Here is a 9,199-nt window from a genome sequence, read left to right on the forward strand (position 1 = left end):
CAGGGGCGGATCCAGGCTGGGGGCCCGGAGGGGACCTTTGGTCATGCTGGGCTGTTTGACCACCTATCTGAGCAGAAAGATGTCAGAAGAGGGGCATGGGAGATAATCCGTTCCTGGCAACTATTTTCTTCTGCTCTGACTTGTGAAGGAGGTTCTCGCCTCTACAGAAGAAAAGGTGATTATAGAACCTACGTCGTCAGGCTGTGATGAGCAGTCTACACAGAACCAAACGGGTAAAGAACTTATCAGGGCCTTGAGCACGTGGTAGAGAGAATCTCAAAATGATACATTGATTCAGTGTCTTTTTCCAAGCTCTTCTCTTTTCATTTTATGAAAAACCCTTTGCAAAAAATGCCATATATGTGGAAAAGAAAAAAAGAAGGGAATTATCCCTACCCTCTCAAATATACTGGGTGAAACCCTATTGAAAATAATCTGGCCAGAGGCACAAATGGCAGAGCTGAAAGAGGTGTGGGAAGCCGGGGGAGAGATAGTGAGGTCACATGCCAGCCCCGAATCTGGACTCTAATCAAGCCCCTGTCACCCCCTGCTTTCCCTTCCAGGGAGCCCTGGGCCCATCCAAACGGCCCCCTTGCCCCGGGTCCTGTGCCATGGCTGATCCCCCTGTCCGCTTGGACAGTCATGTGCAAATGATAAAATGGCTTGATCCTAGCTCTGGGGCGATAGCAGGGTTCCTAACATTTTTTAACCTTCCTGTTACTAGTCGGTTTCCTAGTTACTCAGCAGAACGAAAACCTGGCTGACTGAATGAAGCCTGTGATTATTCACTATTATGGCTTGATTCACAGGGAACACTGAGCTTTACAGTAAATTAAACCTAATAAAAGGACAGCCCTTGTGCTTCAAGATCAAAAGTCGAACGTGTTAGAAGGAAATTAAAAGTCAGAAGGCACGCGGGGTGAAATGATCAGATGCACTATGTCAAACTGAGTTTAAAAGCTATCTTGACTCTTTGCTCTCCAGAAAGAGGGACACTCACGGAAGAGAAGAGGAAAGGAATATTACAGGAGAACATGTGTGTTTAAATACCAAATGTCTAGAGACTGAAATGCAGTCAGGAGTTTTTTAGAATCCAGACGTAATTATTAAAAATGATTAGCTTCCCAAGTCATTCTGTAAAAAAAAAAAAAAAAAAAAAAAACCCTGAGAAAAAGCCAAACACGTTTCCTTAGAAACATGTCTGTATTTACCTTGAAATCCAAATCAATAGTCAACATACAGTACGTGTGGTTTCTAGTTGTAATCACAAAAGATGTCATTTGGTCGGAAGTGTATCATTTACCCAGTCAGCAAACACAGTGTCAGCTGCTGAGAAGACAGAGACCAATGAAGCCTAGTCCCTGCCCTTAAAGACATAAAAATGAGTCCACAGCACTGTAAAAATCACACAGAAACAGGAAACTCTGGAGATCCTGGGGGCAGGGGCAGGATGGGGGAGGGGAAACGCACTTATAGACCGGCGTCGCGGAACTCACGCGTATTCTGGCACTTGAATTTCCTCTGTTGACTATTTATTTACCTTGCAGTCACGGAGTGGGCGGGGTCTGGCAGCAGCAGGGACCCCACGGATGTATGTTGGGGTCAAGGAAAGGACGAAGTGAAGGTTCATAACCCGCACCTCTCCCCACCTCCGTGTGCTCAGACACCACATTCGCGATCCAAGCGGCTCTCCGTTGTTGCCCATTTGCAGGCTGGCATCAGTTACCAGGAAGCTGGGGCGACTTGGGGTCGTGGGGCAGCCTCCCAGCCTCCTGACAGGGTGGTCCCAAGCTACGTAAGAGCAGGCGGTATCTATACTCTTGGGGAAGAGTGTCTACAATAGCCAACACGGGACATCCTGGAGGTCGGCGACTTTTCCTGATGGCCCGTTGTTGTTTCTTCTGCTTCGTGGCAGCCTCATTTATTGGTTGGGTTCCCCGTGGGTACAAAGGCATTAAAAACTAGATACAGCCTGTGATCTGAACCTCCGAAGGGTAACTTGTAGGGTAAGACTCCCTGGGTCAAAACCCAGTTCAGTCTTTTTCACTAGGCATCCAGTGGGGCCCTCGGAAGGTATTACTTTACCTCTCCGAGCCTCGGTTTCCTTCTCGGTCAAGTTTGCATGGCAGCGATGCTGACGTTTCTCCAAAGGCCGCCTTGGGATGAAATGAGTTAGTGTTTCTTATGCACGGCCACACAGTGCCAAGTCCAAGCCCAAGTGTGTGATAAACCGGCAGCAGATCCTCCGACCATCCCTTCCAGCCTTCTGATGGCCGCTTTGCTCTACACTCTGAGCAGGACTTTGGTTCACAACAAGGAATAAAGTCAAGACCAATGCCATCAATAGGAGCCTACGGTTTCCTTCACCATAATTCGCTTGTCTTCGGTGGTGGAATGAAAACACTGAATTTTAAAACTGGAAACAACTTCAGAGATCTGATAAGTGAGATCAGCTCCTGTTTTTATAAGGAAACTGAGGCCCAAGGAGGATCAATCCCTTACCTGCGGTCATGCGGCTATTTCCTGGCAGGGCTGGGGCTGGGGGTTATTTCCAGGCCGACTGGCCCTTGCTGGCATTTTCCCTTATAAGGTATTACTCTCGGCGTATATAAAACACCTTCAAAATCCGCCGTGGTATTAAACTGCATGATGCCATGCTTTAGGCAAGTCTGAACAACAAAAATAGCAAAAGACCCTTTGTATGCTGTAAAATCGATAATCCCTAAATAAATGTGTCTGCAGTGTGAGTCAGACCGGTACAGATATATGATTTTGGAGTTGCGTGTGCTTTTTTTTTTCTGAATCACAGAATGATTCCCACAGTATGCGCTCAACTGGATAATGCTCAGCTCATCAGCCTGACTGTCTGCCTTGCAAACCCAACACTGAGCCACACTAGGCCTCGCACAAGCGAAGAGTTAGTCACTGCTGTGGCGGTCAGCCTAGCAAGTGATTAAGTAAAGGTTAATTCACCTGCCGCTTCGGTGGCAAATGAAACCTGGATTAATGCTTTAAAGCTAAATAATGCAACACCCTCAAGCAGGCATGTGAATCAGTTGCGAAGATGTTGGGATATTCGGGGGGTGTCCATTCTTTTGAAGAATGGTTTTCCAATTGCTGCAAGGTTTCCCCGGCTCCTTGGCACTTAGGAATTTTGGTCTCTTTGTCTATTTCAGACCCACTCAGCTATTAGTACCTCTTGTTTTGTAGCTGTTATGTAAATCACACCTCCTCATGTCCTTTGCTCCCAGCTAATGCTTTCTTTTACCTCTTAAATGCCAAAAATTTCACCACTGCACTTGAACATGCCTTTTGGGTCGGGTGGAGGACAAGGAGGAAAGCGATTCTCCACACTTAGCTGTCAAGGGAGAGAAACACCAGCACCCATCTTTTGGAAGAGTCTCACAGAATGCTGTTGGAGTCCCCTGTTTTTTGGCGAAGAAATACCCTTTCGTCAAAACGAAGCAGAGCTGACAGGCAGGTTCATGCGGTAAGAACAGCCCCCTCCCCCATGGCTGGAGAAAAGGACAGGGTTCCACTTGGCATCTTGAAATTCTGAGTAACTGTCTGCAACAAGAGGTCCGTTTTCATTTTGCAATGGGCCCTCCAAATGATATAGTTGGTCCCGGGGGGGCGTCTGTCCCGGGCTTTCTCCACCTTCAGGGCCCCATTAGCCACGTCACAGGCAGAGACTGGGTCATCTCGGTCGATCTCTTCAAACTATCCTTTCCTGTGTGACAACAGAGGTTCAAAATGCACTTTTAATAGGCTCTCCTGGGGGTGCCTGGGAGGTTCAGTTGGTTGAGCATCTGACTCTTGATTCTGGCTCAGGTTATGATGCCGGGGTCTTGGGATTGAGCCCCGCATTGGGCACTGAGCACTGAGAGTGGAGCCTGCTTGAGATTCTTTCTCTCCCCTGCTCATGCTCTCTCTCTCTCTCTAAAAAAAAATAATAATAATAATAAAATTTTCTTTAAAAAGTCTCTCTCCTGGCTGGGCATAAATACTTCCATTAGGGATTATTAACATTTTTTAGAAGTCACGAAAAAACCTTGTGTTTGTGTGTGTGTGTAGGTATGTATATGTGCACACACACACACACACACACACACATACACACACACACACTCTATTGAGATCTAATTCACATACCATAAAACCGACCCACTTAAAGTACACAATTCAATCGTTTTTATTTTAGACTTTTCATGGAGCTGTACAACTACTATGCAGTCAATTTTAGAACATCTCATCACCTTATAAAGAAAACCTGTTTCCGTTAGCTATCACCCTATTGTCCCTAAGTCCCAAGTAACCACCAATCTGATTTTGTCTCTAGAATTGCCTCTAGTGGACTCTCTGCATGAATGAGATTGTACAGTATGTGGTGTTTTGTGATGGGTTTCTGTCACTCAGCATCATGTCCTCAAGGGACATCCATGTTATAGCATGTGTCAGTATTCTGTTCCTTTCGTGATGTAAATGTATATATATATATGATATACACTTCTCCTATAGCCAGTGTCCAGTCTCCATTTGCAGGTACCTGGGGAACTGTTGGGCTGCACAATGAAACTCACCGCATCTTTGGACCTCAAGCTGTATTACAAAGCTGTAATCATCAAGACAGTATGGTACTGGCCCAAAAACAGACACTCAGATCAATGGAACAGAATTGAGAACCCAGAAATAGACCCAGAAATGAAACGTGTGGCCAACTAATCTTTGACAAAGCGGGAAAGAATATCCAATGGAATAAGACAGTCTCTTCAGCAAGTGTTGCTGGGAAAGCTGGACAACAACATGCAGAAAAATGAACCTGGACCACTTTCTGACACCAGACACAAAAATAAACTCAAAATGGATGAAAGACCTAAACGTAAGACAGGAAGCCATCAAAATCCTCGAGGAGAAAGCAGGCAAAAACCTCTTTGACCTTGGCTGCAGCAACTTCTTACTCAACACATCTCCGGAGGCAAGGGAAACAAAAGCAAAAATGAACTACTGGGATCTCATCAAAATAAAAATCTTCTGCAGAGTGAAGGAAACAATCAGCAAAACTAAAAGGCAACCGAAGGAATGGAAGAAGATATTTACAAACGACATATCAGATAAAGGGTTAGTATCCAAAATCTATAAAGAACTTATCAAACTCAACACCCAGAAAACAAATAATCCAGTGAAGAAATGGGCGAAAGAGGTGAATAGACACTTCTCCAAAGAAGACATCCAGATGGCCAATCGACACATGAAACAATGCTCAACATGAGTCATCATCAGGGAAATACAGATCAAAACCACAACGAGATACCACCTCACACCTGTCAGAATGGCTGACATTAACAACTCAGGCAACAACAGATGTTGGCGAGGATGCGGAGAAAGAGGATCTCTTTTGCCTTGTTGGTGGGAAAGCAAGCTGGTGCAGCCACTCTGGAAAACAGTATGGAAGTTCCTCAAAAACTTAAAAATAGAACTACCCTACGACCCAGCAATTGCACTACTAGGTATTTATCCAAGGGACACAGGTCTGCTGTTGCAAAGGGACACATGCACCCCAATGTTTATATGTTTATAGCAGCACTATCAACAATAGCCAAAGTATGGAAAGAGCCCAAATGTCCATCGATGGATGAACAGATAAAGAAGATGTGGTACATATATAAAATGGAGTATTACTCGGCAATCAAAAAGAAGGAAATCTTGCCATTTGCAAGTATGTGGATGGAACTGGAGGGTATCATGCTAAGCGAAATGAGTCAGAGAAAGACAAGTCTCATAGGACTTCACTCATATGAGGACTTTAAGAGACAAAACAGATGAACACAAGGGAAGGGAAGCAAATATAATATAAAAACAGGGAGGGGGACAAAAACATAAGAGACTCTTAAATATGAAGAACAAACAGGGTTACTGGAGGGGTTGTGGGAGGGGGGATGGGCTAAATGGGTAAAGGGCTTAAGGAATCTACTCCTGAAATCATTGTTGCACTATATGCTGACTAACTTGGATGTAAATTAAAAAAATAAAATAAAAATACAAAAAAAAAAAAAAAAGAATTCCAGGAAAAAAACAAGGTTGATTTTGGTTTTGGTAGAAAGATTTCCAAGACATACAGCCAAGTGAAGAAGGCGATTGGCTAAATAATCTGGACAGTATGATCCTATTTATGTGAAAATGATAAATATCCACACTAACCTCCAAAAATAAATAAATAAAAAGAAAAAAGAAATTTATGGCATCTTCCACCCCCAGAGTGGGCTAACGCCTCGTGTTCTCTTCCTGGACCAGCCTGAGCAGGGGAGGAAGACACAAAGTCACGTCAGGCAGGATCAGGCTGGGTTTCACCTGACCGCCCACCTGGCCTTCCGCAGCGCTGTGGGAGGGAGACCAGGGAAACCCGTCTCCTTCTCAGCTTGGGCGCCGCTAGTTTGAGCTTGGGGAGCAAGAAGATTGTTGACTAAATGTGGTGAGTGGTGCCTTCCTGTTTCTTTATTTTCACCCTGTACTTTGGCATTTGTATAGCAAAATGAGTAGACTGTCTCTCTGCAAGAACCATTTGCTATCGTCTAGGAAAAACAACCATTCTACATCTAGCTAGCTAGCTAGCATCTAGCATCTACTTATCACTTATTCCATTCAGTTTTATTAAGATACAATGACGTCATTCGACAATTTTCAATGACTTGCAGTATGACTTGTGAATTGAAATACTTATGCTTGTTTCTAAAGACTTCTAGATGTCTGTTCTCACAGGCATGCTGTTGAAGCATCTGTCATCCTGTCCTTCCCCGGCAGAAACCACCCAATGGCCCATGTGGCTTGGACGAAAAGCTCAAGAGCCCGCCAGGCCCCTCAATGCCTTGTGACCTGGCCTCCTTCCATGTCCGTGATCCGTCCTCTGTCCTCCATCCTGCACCCCTGCCGGGCACCAGCCTCTGGCCTCCCCCAGATGCCAGGCAGGCTCCTTCTTCTCCTGGGAGAGTTCTTTCCCTTACTGCCTCTGATTTTCCCTAAATAGTCACCTGTGCTGTGACCTTCCCTGGCTACCCCACCAACATTTCAACCACTCCCATCAGACCCGCATGATTTTTTTTTCTTGAGTACATATCATTATTGAATATTCTTTACATCTTTTTTTTTTTTTCCCCCCCAATTCATTCTCTATCTCTCCAGCCCAAGTTCTGCTCCATTAGGGCAGGGACTGTATCCGTTTTGTTCACTACTTTTCTGCAAAGCTCAGAACAATTCCTGATACATAAGACTCAACACATATCTGTTGGGTCAATGACGCTAATGAGTTCATGGGTGAATTTTTATCGCCTTTCCAGCGAACATGTAGAATGTTGGATAGTAAGTATGGACGCATATGTTAAAAGTTTTATCCATAAAAAGATGTAACTACATTATGCAATGTCTTTTATAAGTCTTCGCTGAAGTAGGAAAAACCGTAATCATGGTAGCATCTGGCATTTATGTAGTACTCTGTACCTTTCCTAGACTTGCCTTCTATGACATTCCTTATTTTGGATCGCATTCCTATCTCCACTTCAAGTGACTTGCCCAAAGTCACAGGATGAACTTCTAAGGGATGCAAGACTGAAATCTTTTGAAATTTTCACTGAAGAGTGTTTTTCCCCTGACGCAAACAGAAGGGCACGCCGCTTGTGTGGGTCTAACCCTTCACACTTTGCAGACTGTTTCGCAGACATCAGCTGCCCTGCCCCTGCCCTGTGATAAGCAGAACACGCCCTGTTAGCCCCGAGTCCCTGGTGAACCAGTGAGGAAACTGTGACTCAGCCTGGCCAGCGTCTTGCCACCCCCCTCCACCCCCCTCCAGCTGGCTAAGCTGAGGGCCCACACCAGGCATCTGCTCTTTGTGTGGACTTGACTGCCAATGACGAACAATGACATTGACTTCCTTGTTCTTTGCTGAACAAGGTACAGCTTGACCTTTGGTATTTGAGGCTGTCCTATCAGTCAGTTCCGTCATCTGAGAGCAGCCCGAAGCCCCGTGGTGGGCTGTGTATGAAACTTGGCTGAAACACGTCTCAGTCGCTGCAGCCACATGGCCAGCAAGGGAGCCTCACCCACCTTTCAGCTTCTGTTTCACCTTCATGTGGGTGGGCTCCCCTTCTCTCGGCCTTTGCAGTAACTCTCCCCCAGGGATGACAGCTGGGTTCCTGAAGTGGGTTGAAAGGTAGCTCCCTCCCCCCAAAAGATGTCTACTTCCTAACCCTTGCAACCTCATGAATGGGACGTTGTTTGGATAAAATGTTTTTGCAGAAGGTAGTAAGTGGAGATCTGCAAGATGAAGTCATCCTGGGTTACCCCCGGCAAGCCCTAAATTGATGACAAATGTCCAGGAGGGACACAGGGAGAAGAGAAGACGGTCATGTGCAGACCAAGGCAGAGCTAAGCACCACCTGGAGCGACCAGGAAGGAGGAGGCAAAGAAGGACCCTCACCCAGAGCCTCAGAGGGGCCCGGCCCTGCCGACCTTGACTTTGAACGTGTGGCCTCCAGATTGTGAGAGAGTAAATTTCCGTTGCTCTAAGCCATGAGTTTGCAGTGATCTGTTATAGCAGCTACAGGAAACTCAGACAACCTCCTTGGGAGCAGTGACCCTGAGAGGAGGGCCAGGAAATGGGCATGAGGGATGGAAGTCAAGACTCAAAGCTTTCTCAGAAAGCAAGGGATCCCTTCTGTCTGCATGGATTTGCCTGTTCTGGAAATTTCGTATAAATGGAACCAGACACTTCAAAAAGAAAGAAAGAAAGCGAGGGATCTTTGCCCGAGTAAGAAAGTTTTGAGTGAATTAAAAATGCAGGAAGGAATCAAAAGTTGAATTAGGCGGTGACTTGGGTCTTTGACATTCTCTACAAGAAGGCGAAAGGAAGGGATTAATGAAACCACGGTGGGGGACATCGCAGCCAGTGAGGGCGATGTGCACTTCAAGGTGGCAGTTACGTGTGGGGATGTTAAGTACAATCTGAGGGCTGAGTCACCATTTACAACTCAGGTGGGGGGAAAAAAATTTATAAAGATAAAAGGCTAAGAACTTGTGGATGCAGGGCAATTACTTGTTAACCATAGTGTGAAGTGGTTGATGACCAGAAGATTAGAAGGAACCAGAAGGTCATCTTTGGCCCTCCCGCTCCTGTTCTTTCCTAGCTTCTAGCTGGGTTCTCTGGGGCCCC

Source organism: Panthera pardus, unplaced genomic scaffold, assembly GCF_024362965.1.
Source record: "Panthera pardus isolate Hobbes unplaced genomic scaffold, ASM2436296v1 HiC_scaffold_16, whole genome shotgun sequence".
Classification (NCBI taxonomy): domain Eukaryota; kingdom Metazoa; phylum Chordata; class Mammalia; order Carnivora; family Felidae; genus Panthera; species Panthera pardus.